At 31.7% G+C, this 24,462-nt stretch overlaps 3 protein-coding genes and 1 pseudogene across 3 annotated transcripts in view; all 4 read right to left on the reverse strand.

The window, feature by feature from the left end:
* Positions 1–24,462, reverse strand: part of LOC118184249 (sulfotransferase ssu-1-like) — a 116,805-nt gene that overhangs the window by 91,342 nt on the left and 1,001 nt on the right. The gene's annotated exons all lie outside the window — the stretch shown is intronic.
* LOC118184250 (sulfotransferase ssu-1-like) overlaps positions 1–24,462 on the reverse strand; it is a 79,360-nt gene that overhangs the window by 53,890 nt on the left and 1,008 nt on the right. The gene's annotated exons all lie outside the window — the stretch shown is intronic.
* Positions 1–24,462, reverse strand: part of LOC118202314 (sulfotransferase 1C2-like) — a 31,115-nt gene that overhangs the window by 5,652 nt on the left and 1,001 nt on the right. The gene's annotated exons all lie outside the window — the stretch shown is intronic.
* LOC118202316 (sulfotransferase ssu-1-like) lies at positions 2,451–6,476 on the reverse strand (annotated as a pseudogene).

A 24,462-nucleotide genomic window follows, 5' to 3' on the forward strand; every position in this document is an offset into this window, starting at 1 on the left:
CACAAATATCAAGAAGTCCGTTTAAGTCCATACTGTCAATATTAATCTGTGTTTTAAAAGCTTGCATGAATCCAAGAAAATATTAGCAACAATTCAAAAAGTACACTTTTTTCATTTGACAGTCAGTAAGTTTTTAATCACTTTCGTGTGCGTTATTTTTTTCTGTAATATATATTTTACTGCTTATATTCAATTTATTATAATTTGTTTTTATAACATAAAAGCCCAAAATATTTAGGAAAAAAATTAAAAGTTATACTCAAGATTATAATTTTACTTTCGTTGTAGTCATTCATTTGAGTTATTATGATGCTAGGCATTTTGTTCGATGAAGGTGATTATTATCAACTTATTTTCAACAGAATATATCACAGGATGATGATGTAAATTAAATATTTCCTTCTTAACTTCAAATCATTATTCTATCTTATGTGATATGATCCACTTAGCATTGTCATTCAAAAATGTACCTAAAAAGTATTAATTTTTTTATTACAAAAACTGATTGTGTAGACGAAAATGCATTTCTCTGATGTGTATTTTATCAACTACATATCGATATTTTTGAAGTTTCTCCGTCTCGTTCTTCTTTTAAATTTAAATATAACATTTTTATTCTTATCTATTTAAGGAGGATGGAGCTTAGCATATATTTTTTCTTCCTTTTTGAAATAATTTGAATACTATGCAAAATAGTCTTAGCATGATCTAAAAATTTAATACTTAATATAACACTGAAAAGAATACGAATTAATTATTAAAGGATACTTATTTCCAGGAGAATGTTAGAAATCTATTTTTTTCAAATAATATCCATCACAATGCTTTAATACATAAACATGTTTATGAAATCTTAACAAAGTATTCCCAAGTTAAAAGATTGGTAAAAAGAATTTCGTAATTTTGTCACACTTTTAAAGTCACGTTTGTTTATAGAATGTTAACCATCTTTTCCTGATGACTATTTCCTCAAGTGAAGCGAAGCAAGAGAGAATGGATCGTAATTCAATAAGCCATTAATTACTTTTTTTTAATTTTATTTGATATATTTTGTGTTCCCTCAGAATAAAACCAAGATTAATTAAAGAAGGACCTAAGAGAAATTCAATTTTAATCGCAAATAAAAACAATTAGTTCTCAAATTTTGCTAAACACTTCCATTTATTACATAATTACATTCTTTAGTTTATTTCTTTCTTAGTTAGTCTTCTATTCTTAGTTAATGTAACTGCAGGAGGAGGTTGGTTTGGTAATCGGCAAAATTTTTCGTCCGCTAAACGGCAATCGCCAAGCTCAGGTAAAGAAACCGGAGAATGATAAGCAGAAATCTTTAATCTAAATAGGGGCGCTGCAGTTTCAGAGAGATAGGTTACCGCAGATAAAAGAGGAAAAAATAACACTCGCGTCCAATAAAATATGACACTAATTAAAAATCTGCTGCTTCCAGTTATTCAGATTGTATTAAATATCTTTCCTTCAGACACTTCAGATGCCAGGAACTAACTGCTTCTCTTTCTCAAATGAGAATTTTTGGTAAGATTAATGGCGCGTCAGATTAAAAACTTAAGGCTTGGTCGTGTCACCAGAAATAGAGTTGCTGGTTAAGAAAAGAGCTTTCAGAGTGACTTAGATTATATCTTGTATTGAACTATAGCGGAAAGCAATTCTTCTGGATCTCCGCTTTAAGAAACAGGATTCGGTATATTTGGGTGGTTCTGAATTCAGCTCTTCGCAACAACAGAGCTATTAATTTGTTTTAGAACTGTTTACATATAAGTGCAAGTATATCACAGCGTGCAAATTCCTTATTTCTTATAGACCCGTCAATGATTCTCAAAGCGGAAGTTTTCGTTTTAGAGAGCCTTCAAAATACGATATTCGCTTTCTCACAGGGAAATAATTGGCCATTTTCTTTCATTTCTGTATCTTTTGCTGCCAAACTGCATAACTTAAGCGATTAATACAACAGTTGTGCGCACGACATCCTTTAATAAAACTGATGTATAACATTGTCATAATAGTTTTCCCAAATTGCTTGTCATCAGCAGCTCTGCTGTATTTCTTTAAGTAATCCATTTGTTTCGTTTTTACATTAATTTCACATAGTTATTAAAATCTTTTACTGAACTCTGGAATACTTGAAACATAATATTTCTATTGAACAATATTCTCTAAAAATCTACAACATGCAAATAGAGACTAAAAACTTTAAAAAAACTTTAACTGTACACCAACAGTACTTCTAAAACCAACAGCTTTAAAGAAAATTTTATTTTGCGAGTAATAAAATTCCAATCAGTTTTGAAAAGTAATAAAATGATTTGATAGACCCATTAAAAATTAAGCATACACTTAACTCTGAATAAATTCGAATCATATATATTTTAGCTATATCAAAATATAAAAGCAATTAATAAACAGTCTTTTAAAGCACATAAAGATGTAATTTATTATTCTAATGTATACCACTGCTGGATTTCTGTGCCCTTTGTTTCCTCCAAGAATTTCTCGTTAAGTCTCTTTGATTGAGAGTCGGAAAAGTGATTTTTCCAATCTCCAACCTTATGAATTCAGACTTTGGCGGTTCCTTTGTAAGTTCTAGAGTTTTCATAAACTCACTCACATAACGTATACCTTCATAATCATTCATAAGAGGTGAACCAGGTTCTATTTCATAAATATCCGATAAATGCTTTTTCATGTACTCAAAGCTGCTTAAATTTAGGATATTGTTCAACACAGTATTATCCTGCTCGACCGTATCGATGTATTCTTTACCAAGGAATCTAGCAAGTTTGATTACCAGGCTCTTAGTATCTTTCTTCATATCTTCATATTTAGTATAAAAGACATTAGGATCATTACGGCGAGGATACCACGACAACAAATGCTCAAAATAATCATTGTCCTCTATTTCTCCACTTATAAAAAGTTCAAAGAAATCATCAAATTCAGCATCCCAATATCCATAGCTTAAATCATTTTTGGTGTGATAGTAGAAAGATACGCAGCAATCTTTTGGATTTCTCGTAACGAAGATATATTTAGATTTAGGCGAGTATGGCACGTGAGTAAAGGAAATATGTGTCTTAAGTGCACCAGGCCTTGGCATTTTAAAGATGCCTTCAGCTCCCATCATATCAAGAAATGGGCATAATCTAAGAAAATCATGTGGATGATCCATTTCCTGTCCTTTACGGAAGATGTACATAACGATGTTTTGCATCCAGGTTGTTCCGCATTTCGGATAAGTTACAATAAAGACGTCATTTGGTGTTGGTTTATAATTCAATACTGTTATACAATTTAAAATAGCAAATGTAATCCCTTAAACACTGTCAAATGATGTAAAAGATAACGCTACTTAAACTAAGTCATTGTGTCTTAATTAAGTCATTGTCGTTGATATCTATTTTATGTGAGTTAGAATTTTGATTTGTAATTGTGTTAATCTGTAGATTAAGACCGTCGTCTCTAAATTATTAAAAAAAATAAGATAGTAAAACACTTTTATATTCGACACTTTTACGAAATACTTATAGGAATCCGAACATAACACTCGTTGTTACGCTATTGGATTATGAAGGATATTATTAAGTAATGACTTATTACTTCTGACTTATTATGTAATTATTAATTACGACTTATTACGTTTTTTTTTTTTTATTTTTTTTTTATTCCGAGGAAACGTTCGTAGAATGCTTAATTCGTAGTTATGTAACGTACCACGAATTCGTAGTTAGTAGCGTTCGTAGAATTATTCTGAATACTATTGGTTTTCTTTACAGACATGCTGTCTTATCGGTTACCGCCTTGATCCCACAAGAGCATTTCTTTTTAATGTAGGGAAGGTGTGTTTCCTCGCCATAGTAGTTGTGTTTCCACGCCATAGTAGCTTTCGGGGAGGTGTGGATGCGGTACCCGGCCAGGCACTGACAAAGTCTGGTTTTTGTCTCTAGGACACTATATTTTTCTATTGATTGTTTATAAAAAAAGAATTAGTATATACATAATGCGAACAATTGGAATACATTAAAAAGATTGAAATTGGTATGATTTTTCTTGGGTCCTAAACCACACACATTGGCATCTTTTGATACTGCCCTTGCACGGGTACTTGTTTGTGTTATTTTCAATTTTGTAATTTGAATGAGAATTGTATGAGCATACTTTGCTCTACCTTACTACTATATCAGCTGGCTTTGTATACATAATAAGCCTTAAATGCAATGTATACATAATAAGCCCGTCCCAGGGGCAGTAGTCTCTTAAATGCTGTTTGACTGTACTTGAATCAAATAAAATGGATTTGTCCTATGTAAAAGTTGATGTTACATGCTTCTTCTTGATTGTAATTTGAATGAGAATTGTCTGAGCATATTTCGCTCTGCTGTATTCAGTATTGTAACTTTGTACTTATAATAAATACGCCTTATTTAGCTATTTGATTGTACTTAACTGAAATCCACTAAATTGATTTATGTAAAATGTTGATGCTATATGCTTGTTGCAACTCAACTCTTGCTGAGATCCGATGGCTGAGTGAAGTCATCTCGAACTATGAACTCTCTCTTAGAGATCGCACGAGAACTCGGAATGGAGAAGTCGCGCGCTGCGTCGTGCCAAATTTAAACCCTTTTCATGATGTACATATTCTGTAACCCGTTTGCGTCTTCATTAAGATATGTTTGCTTAAAGAATGTGTTTATCATTTATGGATTATTCCCGTCAAGATTTTGCTGATAGAGATGCAAAGAGGAGATCAATTCAACCAGTGGCCCTGGCAGAACCCATTGGGATAAGGTAAGCAGTTTTGTTTTATCTTGATTAATTAGTTAGAATTGTAATTAACAATAACGATAAGTAAAATAAATAATAACATTGTGGCGCCATAACGTGGGGCTATTGGGTTGAATTTGAACTGAAATTTAACAGATTTTGCTTAAAGCAAAAAAACATGGATTTAGAAAAATTAAGAAAGAAACGATCTGCTATAAGAGCAGTAGTTACGCGGCTGATAAATAAGATAGAAACAGAAATTGCTAATGAGGGGGATAAAATGTAATTGAAGAAACGGTAATTAGTAAAGAAGATGAACTAATCTTAGCGGATAATGGTATTGAAACTTTAATTGATGTAACAAATTTAGAAGATGAAATAATGTCTAGAGAAGAGTATAAAAGTAAAATTATCGTTTGGAAATTACGCGCAAAAAGATATTTAGATACTAATCCACATAGCGCTAATTCTATTTCATGTGGAACTGTCACTGAATCGCAAAACAAAATTTAACTCCCCAAATTGGCCCTGGAAACATTTTCGGGAAAGGATGTGTGCAGTTGCCCCGGGTTTGGGGCACGATTTAAGACAGCTGTACACGAAGTACACGAAAACGAAAGTCTACATGCAGTAGATAAATTTAACTATTTAAAGTGAATTCTTACTTCTGATGCAGAAACTGCAACACAAGGGTTGACGTTAACAGCGGTGAATTACGAAAAAGCTGTGAAAATACTAAAAGATCGCTTCGGACGCAAAGAACTAATAAGAGATACTCACATGAACAATTTATTAACTCTGACTCCAGTTAAAAGGTCTTGCGATGTGACAGCACTTCGAAAATTATATGATCGTTGTGAAGTACAAATTAGAGGATTAGAATCGTGTAGTATTTTACCGGATTCGTACAGTACCTTATTGTATCCTATATTAATAAAGATGATTCAGAATGATTTAGCACTAGAATTTAATAGGAAATATGAAGATTATAACCAGACAAAAATTACAAATTTGCTAAATTTTCTAAGAAAAGAAATAGAAAGTCGAGAACGTACAGGATTTTAATTAAGCCAACAGATTCTGAAGTCACTGAAAAGAAATCCCCTTATGAAAATAAGCGGCAGTTTCGAGAACGTTTTCGAGACAACGAAAGAAATCGGGATTATAATAAGCGTAGAATTCCTTCAGCGGCAGCGTTAACACATCACTTTCTAATAGCGGTATATTCTGTTTTGAAAATCATACGTCAGAATCATGTCAAAAGACTGTGCCAGAAAAAAAGGACATCATTGATACATTCTGACGAAACGAACGCGTCAGACCAACACCTCCTAACAGAAGGAAGCCAGGACACTGGATTGTGACGTCACAAGTAGTCGTCTGAGTCGAAACTCCGAGAAGGCAAAGAAACGAAATAGGTTACGCGCTAGTGCCGCACTTAACAACATTGCTTTCACTATTTGATATAGATATTTGGGTTGAATTTTATTCAAAGATTCAACACTTTTGTCGTTTATAACGCAAAACAATTAATATTTCGAATTTACGATTTCAATTTTCGATTAATATTTCTCGGATTTTAATATATTAAGAAAATAAATAAATAAGATTTTTATAAATTCTTTGGCCAAAGATAAATGCTAAACATTCATACCTTGTAGGTTATATTCAAAGATAACATAAATAATATTGACCATGATTTAACTAAAGACGTTTACCGTCAAAACTATTTTAAATTATAAAAAATTACTTCACAGAGAAACATTGTGAAATATAAAACAACTTGTTCCTATAAATCTACTAACAAACATATTGTGCATGATGACAGTTGTTATTGGAATATGGTTTAATTTCTATCAAAATATCTACTTCCCTGCTTATTAAAGAATAATTAAATTTAAAAAAAAGGATTGCAAGCGTTCTGTAAAAGATAAGTATTTCCTTAAGATCGTCCTTTTTCTGTAGTTTTAAGTATAATGTTTATGATAAATACGTTTTTGTAAGAAAAAATATCTTACTGTAGCACATAACATTATGAAATATATGATTGTTCTTATTTAGGCAGAAGAAATATTTTAGTATTATATACAATGAATAAATTATTTCAAAGTTTAACACGATAAAATTTTACGTAAATTTAATAATTTTCTGCTTCTAATTTCTAGGCTAACTAATGAATTATTTACACATCCAAGTTAAACATAGCAGTTAATAAGTTCAAATCAGCAATACTAACTCAAAAAGGAATTTCTGCTTTAATCTCATAATTTAATGTTTTAAGTTGCCATTCGTAATGTTGCACTATATTTTTCTAATATTTATGCAAAAAAAAAAAAAAAAAAAAAGATTTTCCAGATTATCTGCACACAAGTTACTACTTACCACCTCATTTTTCTTCAGACCAGTAATTTGTCTTTAAAAGTAAATATTATAAAAATGCACCAAACTTTAAATATAATATGCTGTGTATCTTGCAAGTTTCAAAGAAATTAATATATTAGAGGTTTGTTTATCAAATAATTCAACACTGCAATTTAAAATTATTACTTAAATCCATAAAATCAATAATATTAGTTGCATATATACTTAATTGTATTATATTAGTTGTATATCAGAACTTGAAAATGAATTTTCACAAATGAAAATAATAATTTTTTATTTACAGATCTAAGCAAACAGTCAGAATAACAAAGTAACACTGAAGTTATAGCATACCAGTAACATCTTTTTAAACACACTCCACAAAGTTTTAAAGCAATAAATCTCTGTCCATTTCAAATGAATTTATAATCATAAGATACAATAAAATGATCAGGATAGCACATTTTACCACAATTTAAAACTATTAATTAATACTCAATTCACAATATAAAAGCAGCAGCTATTCAAATTATTGAGGAACTATGATCTCTGAACTAAGATTAAATGAATAATCTTATAATAAGCTAGCTGAATTAATGCAAAAAATCAAAATACGTTTGCATATATGAAAAAAATGAATCAAGTTGACTCAATTTATTTTTAATATATGGAAAACGTTGCAACTATCAAATACACTGTTCATACATAATCTAACACAAATCCATATACTAAACAGCTCTGAACTAATTTTCTCATCATTATGAAGTATATAAATGTAATCCACAGAAACGATTTTAACACATAAAACCAAAATGACAGCTAAATTTAGGAGGACTGTCAGTAATACTCAATTGAATTATAGAAGTGTTCATGAAGAGCATACATTAAAGTTTCATGCAGGATTTTCTATCTGCAACTCAATAATAAGAAACTATGTTTAAGAAAAATCAGCATTATCAGGAAAGAAATATTCTAAAGCTTCAACCTGTTACATTATGCTCTTGACAGAATCAAAAAAGAGCAAAGAGTGAGCACACACATGTTTAAAAATTTTGTGAGATTTGGTTCAACAGACAGACAGCACGTAACAGTTATTGAAATACAGTAAAACCTAAATGTAATATGTTCCTATTTATAAACTGAAACAATTTCCCCCATACAACTCAATGTAAAATGGATTAATTTATTCCTCGACCATACACAGTTAAATATTATAACAGCCCTTTGTACACAATTAAACAGCCATGCAATAAAATTAGTCGCCACTTAAAACACAACACAGATACATGTTTACACGACAATAAATTCTGAGCACAGAAATTATTTTTTCAATATTATCACTTTTCAAGTGATCTGAATATGAAACAGTCAATAAATGTCCATATCAACATAATGACTATTTCCCACTATAACAGTAGCACTTATTACAAACATTTCATTTTGTAAGCATGTTGAAACACTCTTTATCATGATTAAACATATTACCAAATGAACTGAATGATATTTATGCAATAAAATTAGTCGCCACTTAAAACACAAGCCAAATTTTAAAATTAACTTGTTGTGATTACAATAGTTACATGTATGTTAATATTTAGTAACAGAAGTCAAGGAGTCCTATGATTTAAATGAGTACTTTGATAACTATATACCAATTACAATGCCATTTTAAAATTAACTTGTCATAATAATAGTTATGTATATGTAAACATTTAGTAACAGAAGTCAGTCAGCCATATGATTTAAACGAGTACTTAGATAACTAAATACCATTTAAAATGCTTTGATTATTAATTAATATAATTGTTTAAGAACTATTAATTTTAAAACTAATTAATTTTAAAACATGTTTACGAGTATAAATTACTAATTCTTAAAGGGAAAACACATTAGCACATTTTTAGAGGGAAAACACAAACAATCCTCATTTATTACTACCAACTTCAGAATTTCTGGAGTTGGGTCACTTAAAATGTCATTTAACATAGTTGAATTTTCAGTATGCAGAGATGTATAAAATGTTTATAGATTTGATGTTCTAGGTAATTGATAGCTCATTATACTTTTCTTTTGTCTATAATTTTTCTTCTATTGCTTTCTCTCCTAAACGAGCTATCATCTTTTCAGACGACATTCTCTATACAGATTTTAATGACATGTAAGATGCGCCATCAGGAAATTGAGAGATAACACATTATTTTTTGAAATATTGCCGAGAAATTGGGATTTTAATGGGTTTTGCTGATTCCTCATCATACATTTCCATTTTTTGTGCTTCTTCATCCACTCAAAAATGAAAGTCACACACCTATAAAACAAAATAGCTTAAAATTAAATTGTTGTGATTACAATAGTTACATGTATGTTAATATTTAGTAACAGAAGTCAAGGAGCCCTATGATTTAAATGAGTACTTTGATAACTATATACTAATTACAATGCCATTTTAAAATTAACTTTTCATAATAATAGTTACGTATATGTAAACATTTAGTAATAAAAGTCAGTAAGCCCTATGATTTAAACGAGTACTTAGATAACTAAATACCATTTAAAATGCTTTCATTTTAATCAATATAATTGTTTAAGTAATTTGTAATGTTTAGAAAGCTCATCATGATGATTACAATTTATTTAGATTTAAAGAAATTTATAACATTGGCAAATAATTAGGAGTATCAAACACTGAGTGTTGAATATAATCAGTTACTTTAAATACATTGATACCAAACTTATATAAATCAATATGAACATTTTAAAATGAAACCTAATATTATTTGTTAGCTCCTTTTCTTTGGCACATAAATTGACTTTTATATAACTACTACATTGAGAATTCTTCCTGTTAAGTGAAATTTTATTTCATTCACATTTATCTGTACCCAAATAAGAAATTAGAGAAAGTTAATATTACAATTTTCATGATTAAAATTGTTAGCTTTGAAGGAAAATATTTCTTTGAAGTTATTACAATTGGCGAGACTTAACCATAAACTTCTTGTCAAAAAACTCAAATTTAATAACGAAAACAAATACCACAACTGTATCAATAAAATTAATAAAAAAAACTAGTAAAGACTTAAAAAAACATGAAAAATGCAACAAAATCTGACTTACTTTTTATCCTTAGTAGCCATCTTTGCTTTGCAGACTTCTTGTCTATTTATTTCTACGTTAAAGTTCACTTCGAAGGTTCAAAAGATCTTTTGGATAATTTTCACGACACGTCGTATTTCATCCTACGAAATTATAACATCACGAGAAGAGTTAATATAAAAATTCAGAAGACTCGCCACACGTTCATCGTTCGCAAATACTACGGGGCTTTGAGCTTGTTGGAAGGAGCGAAGTTCGTCAGACGACTGCCTGTGACGTCAGAGCTTCCTCTCGCTTCAGTGTCCTGGCTTCCTTCTATAAGGAGGTGTTGGTCAGACATGAGGCCCGTCCAAGGGGCAGTAGTCTCTTCTGTTTCCGATTGCGTATCAGTAAATAACTCATTTCTTATGACAGTACGAGTTAAAATTATAAACACAGACAATTGGCGCCAGCAAAGCGTTCGCGCCTTGTTTGATTTACGATCGCAGCGAACATTTATTAGGGAGGACATCTGTAAGAAATTAAAACTTCCGGTGATTGGAGAAGAACAAATAAAAATATTCTCTTTCGGTTGCACGACGTCTGAAGCGCAGAATGTTAAAAACAAGTATCGATATGAAATCAAAATAGAAGCATTAATTACTCCTGTCATTAATGGATCACATATTCATTCCCCCAGAAATGAAATAGTTAATCTTATTAAAAGAACAGGGCATACGATGAATGGGAACAAGGGAATAAAATGCGGAAATTTTCTTTGCTGATAGGAGCGGATTTTTATTGGAAAATAGTTACGGGTAAGGTTCACAGATTGTCTAATTCCTTAGTAGCGGTTGAAACAAAATTGGGTTGGACCATTAGTGGAACAGAAAGGAATTACAGAATTTCCTCAACTAATGTGAATACGATGAAGGTTGTCGTTCATACTAATAAAGATACACAGAACGAATCACTGTCTAGTTTGCTAAAGAATCTCTGCGAGCTCGAATCTATGAGGATAAATTATTATTCGGATAAGGAACTCGAATTAGAAGATAATTTAGTTTTCGATAATTTTAAAAGATCTGTGAAATTTGAAAACAATCGTTATATCGTGCGCCTTCCCTGGACCAAAAACGTATTTTATGCCACATCAAGCCGTTATAAGAGAAAACAAGGAAACTACAAAATTCCGTATGATTTTTGACGCTTCGTCACATGCGGAGCATTGTTTGTCATTAAATGACTGTTTAATGACAAGAGGCCTATCCATCTTGACAAGGTCCCATTATGTGCCAAGACATACTGGAATTACTCCTTAAGTTCCGTCAAAATCTAATTGCGTTTACAGATGACATCGAGCAATCATTCTTGCAGATTTCTCCTGCTAATGAAAACAGAAACGCGGTCAAGTTTCTATAGAACGATGGTGAATTAAATGGAACCAAAATAAAGGCTCTTCGTATGACAAAAGTAATTTCTGGAGCAACATCTAGTCCGTTTCTTCTCAGAGCAACTCTTAATGTATACGCTGACAAACACAAGTCACAGTATCCGAACGTATTTTCCATGCTAACTGAAAATATCTATTTTGACGACTTAATCGCTGGAGGAGATAAAGAATCAGAAGCATTCGAGGAATCGGAATATATTAAACGCATACTGAAAGAAGGTGGATTTAACATGCGGAAGTGGAAAACAAATGAAACGAATTTACAAAGGGTATGAAGAAGATTTTTCACAAGATTCGACTTGTTCTAAAGTATTGGGATACATATGGAATAGGTCAAATGATACATATTTGATAGAAATTGAAGATTTGGTAAAAGATGCCAAAAGAATAGATAACATACCCACTAAAAGAGAAATCTTGAGATTTGTAGGACGTTTCTTTGATCCACTGGAGTTTTTTAATCCATACACCATTCCAGCTAGGATTTTATTGCAAGATTTATGGGAACAAAAGATAGCATGAGACACTGAAATACCAGAAAATCTCAGAAAGAATTGGCAAAGCTGGTGTGATGAAATAGCTTATATTTGTAGTTTGGAAATACCAAGACATCAGTTTGCAGGTGCAGGGAAAAGGGATATAAAGGATGGTTTACAGTTACACTGTTTCACAGATGCGAGTCAGGACTATGGTGCTGTTCTGTATTTCCGTTATTCGAAAAATGGAGTCATTCATACAAGCTTCATTACATCAAAATCACGAGTAGCACCTTTGAAAAAATTATCACTTCCCAAATTGGAATTGTTGGGTGCTTTGATAGGCTCCCGCTTGTCGAAATACATCCAAAAGAAAGTTCGGGACATTGATTTAATTGTATATATGTGGGCTGATTCTAGTATAACGTTACACTGGATTCGAAGTGATGTGAAAAGATGGAAGCCACTCGTTCAGAACAGAGTGAAGGCAATACATAAGAATTCAGATGTCTTGAACTGGAGATATACGCCTGGTGAAAATAATCCAGCTGATTTGCTAACTAGAGGTGAAAATGTCAAACATCTGAAGCAGAATAGCATATGGTGGGAAGGGCCCACGTAGTTAAAAGAAGAAATGGAACACTGGCCAAATCCAAATTTATTTTCAACAAAGAATATTGAAGATTCCAACAAGGAACTAAGAAAAACATCGAAGGAAGTTTTCGTGAATTCATGCGTTACCGAACCTTCTGAAGATTTATTTAAAGCCCAAAATTACAGCAATTTACACCGAATTTACCGAATTATTGTGTGGTGCTTAAGGTTTATCAACAATGTTAAAAATACCTCGAAATTATCAGGATGTTTGCAGGTTACCGAATTGGAAATGGCAGAAACTTATTGGATCAAACGTGTTCAGGAGCGAAATTCCACAAATGAAATACGAGCATTGAAGAACGACCAGGAATTAAGTTCAGAATCAAAACTGAAGTCCCTCAATCCATTTGTAGACGAACGTGGTGTAATTCGTGTTGGTGGACGATTAGAAAATTCAAATTTGGATTACAAACAAGCACATCCAATCGTGCTGCAAGACAAAGATCATTTGACTGATCTAATCATTCTTCACAGTCATCAGGTGGTAGGGCACGGAGGAATAGCAGATACTTTAAATCAAATAAGAGATAAGTTTTGGTTGCTGAAGGCTCGTAGAAAAATTAGAAGTGTTCTGTACAATTGCAATGTCTGCAAAATATTTCGAACGAAACTGTCATGCAAGATATGGCATCTCTCCCACCAGACAGATGCCGAGAAGCCTTTCCGTTTGAAAACTCCGGAATAGATTACGCGGGTCCACTGTACGTGAAAAGTGGAAGAGAATTATCAAAGACTTACGTTTTACTGTTTACCTGTGCTGTAACTAGAGCCGTGCATTTAGAACTTACAGCTGACCTGTCCACAGAAAAATTTTTGCTTGCATTTAGACGGTTCATAGCGAGAAGAGGTTTGTGCCGAATAGTGTATACCGATAACGCCAAAACCTTTGCGTTGTGATGTAATCCTAAATTTTTATAGACGAAAACTTTCTTCTAATGTCTTGATTCTTAAATTTAATATTTTTAAATGTATACCTAATAATGTATTTATTTCTATGACTTATGGTATAATTGATTGGGGCTCCAGGGCGGGGGAGTTTCTACGTTTAAGAATGAAGCTAGACCTGGCTGTTTGCTTTCACTCGCTGTTTCAAAACTGTTTCGGGTGAGGTGTTATGTGCTCTAGCGAGAATGCCCATCTCTCTATTATTTATAATTTTATTTTGATAAAGCCTTTTTACGAACTGGAATTAAATATTTTATAAACTATGAAGATAATATTGCTTTTTCTGACATGTTTTTTAAGTTTAATTATCATCTTAATTCACCCCACTGAGAGATATATACTTCCTTAAATGATCTATATCTTTGAACTTCGTGAATTTGAAATTTATACTGATGGTTCTGGATATAGAGAGGGAGTGGGCTCGGCTTTCGTTGTTTATTACTATGGTACGGAAATTCATCATGAGAAACTGGGCTTGAGCTCATTTAATTCTGTAAATCAGGCCGAGCTCACTGCCCTACTCTCAAGGGGCCATTCAGACTGGGGTTTATCTAAGCTAACGGAGATATCTGACACAGTCGACCCATCTCCAAAAACAGAGTTTTCCCATACGGCAGCGAGTTCAAAAATCTGAGCTGCAGATATAGCGGAGCTGGTCGACATATAGAACTGACTCCATTAGCTCATATATACCCCAGTCTGAACGGCCCTTCAGCCTTGAAATGCATACAAACGCTATATTTTTCTGAAAACCATGACTTCTATTTATTTACTGATCCATTATCTTCCTTGGATGCTTTAAAATCAGTGAACAGTAATAATATTATGATAAACGACATTTTGGTTTCGGAATTAAATAAGGATCATAATATAACATTTGGCGGGATTAAGGCTAATACGGGGTATAGAGGAAAGAAAAAAGACCTGACATTCTTGCTAAAGAGGCTGCTCTGGGGAGTTTTCTGAAGAGCTCATGTGTCCAGAGTTCTAAAAAGATCAGTATTAAACTAATTTATAAATATCACCTTAAAGAGTGGGAAAATAAATGGTTGTCTTTCGAAAAACGTATAAAATATCTTGTAAATTTAAATATTACTCGGAAAACAGAACACGTTACTTTTAATGATATAGGATGTAAATAAATTATTGGCTGGACATGGGCGATTTCCACAATACCTCTTGAGATTTAAACTTCTGCTTCAATTGTAGAGACGTGGGGGACGCGCAGCACTTTCTCGCGAGATGTTTATTATTTCAAGATTTTAGAAATAAGCTCAAAATTAATTTTAGTGATCCATTTTCAAAATTTACCGATTTTAAAAATCTTTCTTGAGCAATTATGAAAACTATCAACAGTAATTGCCCGGCAGTCGATGTTCTTGTTTAGGGTTGGTTGTGTTGGTTAAGTTCGTGTTTATGAATTTTTTTTCATGTTTGCACTTATATGTTCTTTTCATGTTGTTTTGTCTATTTCCTTATATTTTAGTTTTTACTAATACTTTATCATGTTTAGTTAGTTATTTTAATTTCTTCTTACTTTCCTTTAGTGGCGAAGAATTCAGCCAGTGTTCAGAGTTATGTATGACATACGTTGGGCTGAATGTATACTATTATTTCTTTTAGTTTCCTTATTAACTTCTTTAATTACTAGGACTCGCATTTCTGGTCTAATTTCTGTCTAATATAATACGAAGATAAATTAAAATTTTATATTAATTTTGTTTAGAAATAAAATTGACTTATAGACAATTCGTAACGGCCGGGTCGCTGGCTGACCTTGTTTGTGGTTTGACCGGGTGGAGCGTGATACAGTCAAAGAACGGTCCCTGAGACGGCTAAATAGGCTTGTGGTATCGTTGGTACCGAATACGAATCTTAAAAAAAAGGAACGGGGGTTTGTAAATGTATAATGTCTGTGTGGTAAAGGGGCACTTAAAATACTGGAGACCCAAAATCTCTCTCGAAAGATTTGGTGAGGTGGAAAAACCGTCGGACTCGTTCCGCCGGGGCATTCTTCATTAAAAAAAATTAGAGCAGAATTGCATTTATTGCGGTGAGACTTTTATACGTACGACCAATGGTGACATTATGATGTCTCGCCTACCTCTACCTTTACTTGTCTTATCGTTTTGGATAATTTGAATTGTTTGAAAACTTTGACCTCATGTTGACAAGAGTGCACAAAGCGATAACATGATCCGAAAGCTGTCAAATAATGTAGTTATGGCATAATATGGATATGTTTATGATTAGAGGTAAAAAAAAACCAAGCTTCTTTTCTCAAAATAAGACAGCCCTTCGACTGATCGAAAATACCTCCGTTTGCACAAAATATGTAAAACTTTGACCTCATGTTGACAAGAGTGCACAAAGCGATAACATGATCCGAAAGCTGTCAAATAATGTAGTTATGGCATAATATGGATTTGTTTATGATTAGAGGAAAAAAAACCAAGCTTCTTTTCTCAAAATAAGACAGCCCTTCGACTGATCGAAAATACCTCCGTTTGCACAAAATATGTATGTAGTCTCAGATGATGGCTTTTATTCATTTTTATCATGGGAAGTACACTAACTCTCTCCCACTTAACGTTGCATTAAAATTTGTCGTCTGAAATAATGTTTTGTGGAGCTTTTTTCAATAGAGCAGTATTTTATACAACAGGTACACTTACACAGAAAGAGAGTTCTTGGTTGGATAAGCTAGGATATCTGATTCAATAACGTAGATGATAACAACCAGTGTTTTGCACTAATAGTAATTTTTAAACAGTTAAGTTTATCGTTGTTGGCCATTTTAAAATAAAAAATAGGTATGCAAAGAGAAATTAAAAAACACAACTCTTTTTTTGGTTTACTTATAAATGCTCGAATCAAATGAACGAAACTTTATCTCACTGGCCACCCTGGGTTTTCCTGTAACTCATCTAGAATCTCTGCAAATCAAAATTCGAAAGAAATTTTAACATGCCATGGGGACATAAAATTTAAACTTCTCAAATTACTGTTAAATAATACTTTAATTCTGTTAATATTGTTATGTAAAAACAGTATAAAGTAGTCTTGAATGGCTCTCAAATCTTTCAAATCCTTCATTTACGAATAATAATAATAAAAAATACTTAATTGAAAACTTTAAGAAGCAAAATTTGAAATCTACGTTTCATGAAAAACAAAATTAAAAACACGTTTTTAAATATACACCTACATTTATTAAGAAGACAAAAACGAAATTTAGTAAATGAAATGCATAATTAAACTCTAGAATCTTGAAGCTCATTTTCCCAGTATAGCCTGACGAAAACAAGAGTTCAAAACTCCTAATTTAAGATTTTTTTAAATTAAAGAGTTTATAGAAGAAAAGAGAATATTATTTCAAGAATTAACACAGGTAAATAACACACGTGAAACGCTGTTAATATTGGTTAGGTCTGTTAAAACTTTAAAAGTCGCGGTATTTAAATACTTTTATTTACCTCATTATCGATATCTGCCGCTATGACAAAAATTTTATAATCGACTTTAAATTACTTTCTTATAAGCTATTAAACTTAAATTGCGCACACGCATTTGTAGATGACAATAAATTACAAAGTATTCCAAATTACATTTACATTGTCTAAATTTAACTTTGAAGTGATTTTATGTCGACTTTTCACATATATCTTCATTTAACGAACAAAGAAATCTCAGAACTTTATCATTTGCACTGCGAAACTGAACATTACTTTTTAAATTAAGTTCATATTAAGTTTTTAAAGTAGTCTCTGATATTTACAAGATTTTTGGAAAATCGTTCGATTTGTTTGACCATTTGACATTTATTGTCTAAAATTTTAACATTAAAAATGTATGTTTTAAAATTTTGTTATTTCACAGATTATTAAAAAAACCTTTGCCCTCTTTTAAACAAAAATGATAAAAAGCTATTAATTGGGCGATTTCCTATACTTCTTTTGAAATATGTTGCAGTATGACTTCAAGACCAAGAAAACATTTCCATTTTTTCTATTCAGTCTTGCGGGAATGAGCCATCGTATTGGCATGATTAACTCTCCAGACCGAATGAACGAAAGATCAAAAACATTATTCCAGAAGATCAAGTATATGTTGCTCTTAGCATAATAAAGTCACAGAAACGATTTAAAATTCAGAAGTTGTAATAGTATTTAGTTGACTGCGTGTGAGGGGGGATAATAATGCAGCAGTGGAGAAAATTGAGTTAAGGCAAGAGCAACGTCCGAGGTAGTTTAAGAGCAAATACATGGATGCTTTTATCGGAGATAATATTTATTAATTGAAATATAGACTTAATAATATATTTAGTTGTAAAAATTAATATAACTGCTAAAAGTCAAAGAGCGATCATTAGTTGCAGCAAAAGAATTTTTTAATTAAATAATTTGATTGAAGGCTAAAAACTGGGAATTTTTTTTTTGTGTGTGTGTGTGTGTATGTGTGAATTAAGCTTTTATTTAAAACAGAAAAAAAGTAATAAATGAATTAAAAGGAGAAAAAATAAGATCATATAAGCTTGATGGAAACAAGATATTAAATAATTATCTTTACATTTGTCTACAGTTTTAAATTATAAATAATAATCCCAACCTAAAGTAAATCTAAAAATAGAATGCCGCATTGTTTAATTGTAATTGTGATAAGTAATTACTGGCGCATTTTTATCATGGGCGTCCACGCTTTTAATACTTTTGATAAGAAAACGTGTAGATGAATTTTAAAAAGAGAAGTATTTAATTTCTTGTTTCCATTCAACTATATGTTAAACAGATTTCACCTTTTTAATTTATTAATTGTTTCAAGTGCGGTGGAACCTTGCATCATGAACGCTTTACTTCACGAATGAATTTCTCGAAAATGAAGCTCGAAAAATTTCTTGAGGAGGTTGGAACAAAACCCGTTTTTGGAAAACTAAACTTACGAGTTGTATGAGTTCATGTTTTGTACATATTGTTAAAATTTTCGTTTACATGTAAATGATTTTAGTGAAATTATATGTAAGTTATAGTGTGTCTTGTATGATGTAGCATGAAAGGGCTCAAAAGCAAAGTTTCTTAAAAAAAAAAAAAAAAAAATCTGAAATGTTTCAGATTTTAAATTACGTCCAAAGGGGCGTTTTTTAACATTTTGTGTGTTACCTTTCTTTATTAAATATCATGTTCCTCGCACTTAAACCATAAGATCCAGTGCAACAGCAATATCGCAAAATAGTTTTAAAACGAGCATATTTTTAGAATTTCCGATACAGAGACTCACGCGCTGGAGATAAAAATGTTTTTTCTGCACAACGTTGCCATTGCTCGCTTTGAAATCCTTGAGTTTGTTAATCAAAAATTCGTCAAAGTTTTAAAAATAGGAAATCGATCATAAAACAAATTTCAAATTTCAAATTTGGTCTTCCACATGCTCATATTCGTTGGAGGATTACGTTATTCAAAATTCGATGACTCTATGTACCGTTGTTTTATCACAATACGAGAAATATACATACATTTATGCAGATTTTTCATTATTTAATTTCTTCAAATATAATGCAGGACTCTAACATTTTGTGGCAACAGTTTGAAAAGTGAACCGACATTTATGAGTCCGACGCAAAATGCCAAAACGAAACTAATAGTCCTCTTCGGGATTCAAATCCCTTTGGACTTAAAAAAAAAAAAAAAAAAAAAAAAAACGTTTACAGGGAGGAAGTCTATTTAATATTGAGAGCGAGACAGCTTCAAACTGGCGATAGTTTTGACGACTAATTCTTGGCGCCAAATTTCGCAAGACATCGCCAGAAGTCACCAAACATGGCGACCATTGGGGGATATTTTTGTCCGATCCTTGTATAACTGTAACTGTGGTCCAATTCCTATGTAACGGTGTCTGTATCCGACTTTATATACCTGATATCCTTTCCAGCAATTTCGAGAAACCGAAGGTACTGATAATATCTTGGCGGACGGGGAAAACTATATAAGACCGGAGTGAAAATCGGTTCTTAGTTTAGTTTAGAGCTCAGTTCTTTTTTAGTTTAGCTCAGATTACTGAGAGATCAATGTGCAAGCTTATGCATTGTGACTTTTACATTGTTTAGTGTTTAACGTTCTTAGGAGTTTGAAGTGGTAACTACTGATTGTTCTGTCATCCTGAGAACAGCTGTACGAGCACGTTTTTGAAAAGTTTCAGAACTGTTAAGTATTTCTTATGGAAAAATAAATTTCTTCAAGCTCCCATCGGTTCTGCGTGCTCCATTACGAACATCAGTAGTTTTAGAGTCATGTCAATAGTTACGACCTCAAACTACTAAGAATATTAAACACAAACAATGAAAAACGCATATCTCACGGAAGCGAGCGACGCTCTCACGGAGATATCTCAATACTTCGAAATCAACTCTGAACTAAAAATTGAGAACTGATTGCTCTCTCCAGTCTTATAATATTTTCAACGGGACCCCCAAAAATTTTCCAGTACTTTCCATTTCTTGAAATGGCTGGAAGACATACACAATTACAGTTATATAGCCAGAAATGAATACAGTTACACAGTGATAGGACTAGTTATAGTTACACAGGTGCCGGACCAAAATGACGCCAAATGCTTGCCATGTTTAGCGACTTTCGGCGATTTCTTTCCAAATTTGGCCACAAGAATTAGTATACAAAACCATCGCCAGCTTGGCTCTATTTACGAGATACTCATTTAACTCAAAATTAAATGGACCTGCCCCTGTAACCTCATTTTTCGGGATAAGCTTCACTTTCTTGAGGCCTTTCATGTTACGTCATATAACAGACACTACAATTTACATATCACTTCACTAGAATGATTTATATATATATATATATATATATATATATACACAACATTCAAAACAATGTCTTTTTGGAGAAATTTATATTCATACTGCGCATAGAACAAACCTCAACATTTTTGTTTTAAAAGTTTCGTTTTAATTTAAGTCACATAAAAATGTAATGTAGATTGATAACTATAAAAAAGTTCTAATATTTATTAATTTAAATTATTTCTTTTAAATTATGGAATCGATGTCCCATGAATGATGCTGTATTAAAGGTGTTAGGAAAATAACAGTACTGTGAGTTTAAATTGAGGATACTTAAAGCAAATTTTAAAAGTTGGCTTACAATTTATCTGAAATTTTATGTTTTCGTTTTTGATAAATTAGCGGCCTTTATACAGTCTCTTTTTTTGATAAATTACCGTAATTCTGTTTTTGATAAATTAGCAACTTTCAGGTATTGCTTTTAGTACAACTAAAATTTTAATTGAAATAATTTATCAATGAATAAAGGTACTCGAAAATTATGCTCTGAAAAAAGATTAATTTCCGTTGTTATTATTGTTGTACATAACATACAGAACACATTTGTTTTGATTGCAAACATTACATAATATTACGTATGTAATAAATTCCAAGGAATTATACTACGACGTACTACTGGTTTAAAAGTAGATACTAGTTATTTCTCTCAACTACTTCGGTTAGTCCAGGTTTGGGTTTAGATAACTATACACAATATTTAAATATTAATATTTTGCTATAAAGCATTACAGATACCGTCAAGGAATCAACATAAATTGATCCTGATAACTTTACATAACATAGATCAAAGAGTTTTCACAACTTAACAGAAAAATTATTTTCTTAAATTACATCTGACTTGGAAGAGACTTCGTGAAAAAATAATACTACATTAAATGTTTCCATACAGACACGAAAACCAGATTGGGCAGTAACATCATGGCACCTAATTTAGTGTGACACTTCCTGGATCGCTTTCGAACTCTTTCTACATTCAGCCTTGAATTGTGTTTTCATAACTACATTTACAGTAAAGCAATTGTTTTCGCGTAAAGCCTTCTTCCTTGTTCAATACGTATACAGCATGTTACTTTAATCATGTTGATAAAAATTAAAAGACATACTGTAAAAATCTAAGTTATATGAGATATAATATTAACTTTCATAAATACTTTTGATTTTTTACGGATCCAAAAGATTCCATAAGCAATTCGAATATATTTTAAAGTGTTTCTTGTTATAAAAATGTGCTTAATATAAGTTTTTACAAAGAAAGAAAAGTCGTTCGTTCTTATTAGAGCAAAGTGGTACAGTGGCAGGATGTAAGCTTTATTAAAGTCACTTTTCTATAAATTCAAGCTTAATAAAAAATTCTAAAAATAATTTTATAAAATTAACTTTAAATTTAAAACTCATAAAATCATTCCTGAATTGAAAAAAAGAAAATATTTTTATACGGTTTAATGAAAACAAGAGATTAAATAATTCTCTTCACAAAACTCATCTACAATTTTATATCACGAATAAAAGAATCGTCAAACGCCTTCGATAAATTTATAAAGATAATGACTTATGCTTTCGACAGTGCAATTCGATTATTAGATTTCGTTATTTAGACGCACACGCTTCATTATTCAGGATTAACTATCGCAGACAAATTTATAAAGAGAATTCTTTGGTCTCTAGTTCCCATTTATATGAAAATTATGTTCCTTCTTTAATTTCATTATTGATTTGTGAATTTTAAATAATGGCTTATTTCAAGAAAATATTTTAAATCGTTTTTATTTTCATCTTTTTAGTCGCAATGACGCATTATCAATCAAATTATTGAATTGAAAAATTATTTTTCAACAGCTTATAATCAGTCTTTTACTTTCAACAATTCCATAACGGCAGATGTTCGTAAAGGTTCAGCTTTTCGCTCTATCTGGTGGTGCAAACACTAAAATTCTAAGAATTTTATTTTGTTTATTACGCGATTATATGTGCAAAAAAACCGTTCCAACATTAAAAATATTGATATAAATTTTGAAAAACTCACTGCACCACATAGTACTGTCATTTGCAGTGAGTGTGTGTCTAAAATGTGAGCTCGACATACTAGTTTAAGAAGACTAGTTTACGTAAATACGTGCTAGTTTAAAAACAGAAGGCAAAGTTGCGTTCATAATGACAAACCCCAGAAGCGATAAAAGAAAGCTTATGAAAATGCGGCTAATTTTAAAAAACTTCTAGAAAGTCACTTAATTAATACTGTTTTTGTCATTCTTGTTTTAAAATATTGCCAAAAGTTTGTTTTAAGTCTCATAAAAGAATATAATATTACGCCCCACAATTAAATTACCAAAATAAATATTTAAAATGAAATACTGAAAAAAATATATATAATAGCAGGAAATGGGAAAATTAAAAATGACAAGATAGATTTCATTGCAAATAATTTTAAACGCTCATAAGGCTGGTCCTCTTGAGATAAATAAAATTAAATGCATTATAAATACAAAACCTATATATAATAGAAGAGAGATAAGCGTAAAATAAGTTTTAGAGAAAATCAATTCAGTGCAAGATATTTTTTTTTTTTTTAATTCCAACAAAGCTGCCATATAAAAGCATTTCAGTTTGGTTCTCTTTGTCACCGCCTTTCTCAAAACACCGCGTTTCTCAAACTTTTTTTCAAGTGGAAGTCAGAAGATTTTGCGGCTCAGCTTATTCTTGTCCCCTTGTTCAGCTTATTCGGAAGCAATTTCTTTGACTACGTGATTACCAGTAAAATTGTATTTTTAAAATGCAATTTATAAGTTATTTAATTTTAGACGGATCTTAAGGTAATATAAGAAATTTCGTATTCGTTTTTAATAATTCAAGATTATTACAGTTTGGATAATGTTTAGCTTATTAACTGGAAATTAATTCAAATTTTGGTACTCACATTAATGAGATGGATAAACCTCCCGACTTTGCACAGCTGTTCCATGTTTGGATGTATGCTGGTAAGCTTACGTCTGAGATCAGTACATATGCCAAGTCGATTTCAGTACATTGCTTTTGTTTGAGTTGGTGATGGAAAACTTTCTCGTAGAAGCAAACTGATTTATAATATTTAAAGTCCCATTGTGCAATTCACTATATTCCGCCTTTCTAGGTAACAGCCTACCAATGGCAGATATGCAGAAAAATGATGGTGAGAAGCATCACAATTATAATGCTTTAAACCCATCTTTTGTTGTTAAGTCCATGGGAAGTCCATAAACAGAATAACTGGTAATAAATTTTATAAAATGTTTGTATCGGGAGAAAAAGCGATAAATTGCCACATAAAATTTCCAAACTTTGACATTTACAGTTATAATCTGGTATATACACAGTTATTTGAATTTCATATTTTATCCTTTTCCGAAAATCTATAAGAACCAAACGGACATGCTTCCTGAACCACTTGCTGCCCGAGAAGCACAGTTTGAGAAACGCAGCCCTAAAATATAGTCTGCTAATGAGTAGAATTTTTCTTGTAGGTAACCGTTTGCTTTGCTCTAGCAAATATCTGTTGTCATGAAATCGATTGTCGAGCAAAGAATAGCAATAAAGTTTGTTGTTAAAAGCAGGATAGAAAAAAAATATTAAACGCTGTGCAAAGCATCCGGGGTGAAGTATTAACATGATCCTAATGGTTTTCTTTGGGAAGGATGATTTCTTGATAGCCACGAAGATCATCGATGCGTAAAATAAGTCAGGGCACCCTATGTTGTTTCGAACGGATGGTAACATCGAAAAAATTCGACAACTGCTCCTGAAGAATCGTGATACGTTAATGAGCTTAACATTAGTAAAGTCATGGCTCACAAAACTACCCCGGAAGATCTTCTCTACATGATATTCGC

The sequence above is a fragment of the Stegodyphus dumicola genome, chromosome 4 (assembly GCF_044657685.1).
Source record: "Stegodyphus dumicola isolate Sdum_Otavi_A_Nest chromosome 4, ASM4465768v1".
Classification (NCBI taxonomy): Eukaryota; Metazoa; Arthropoda; class Arachnida; order Araneae; family Eresidae; genus Stegodyphus; species Stegodyphus dumicola.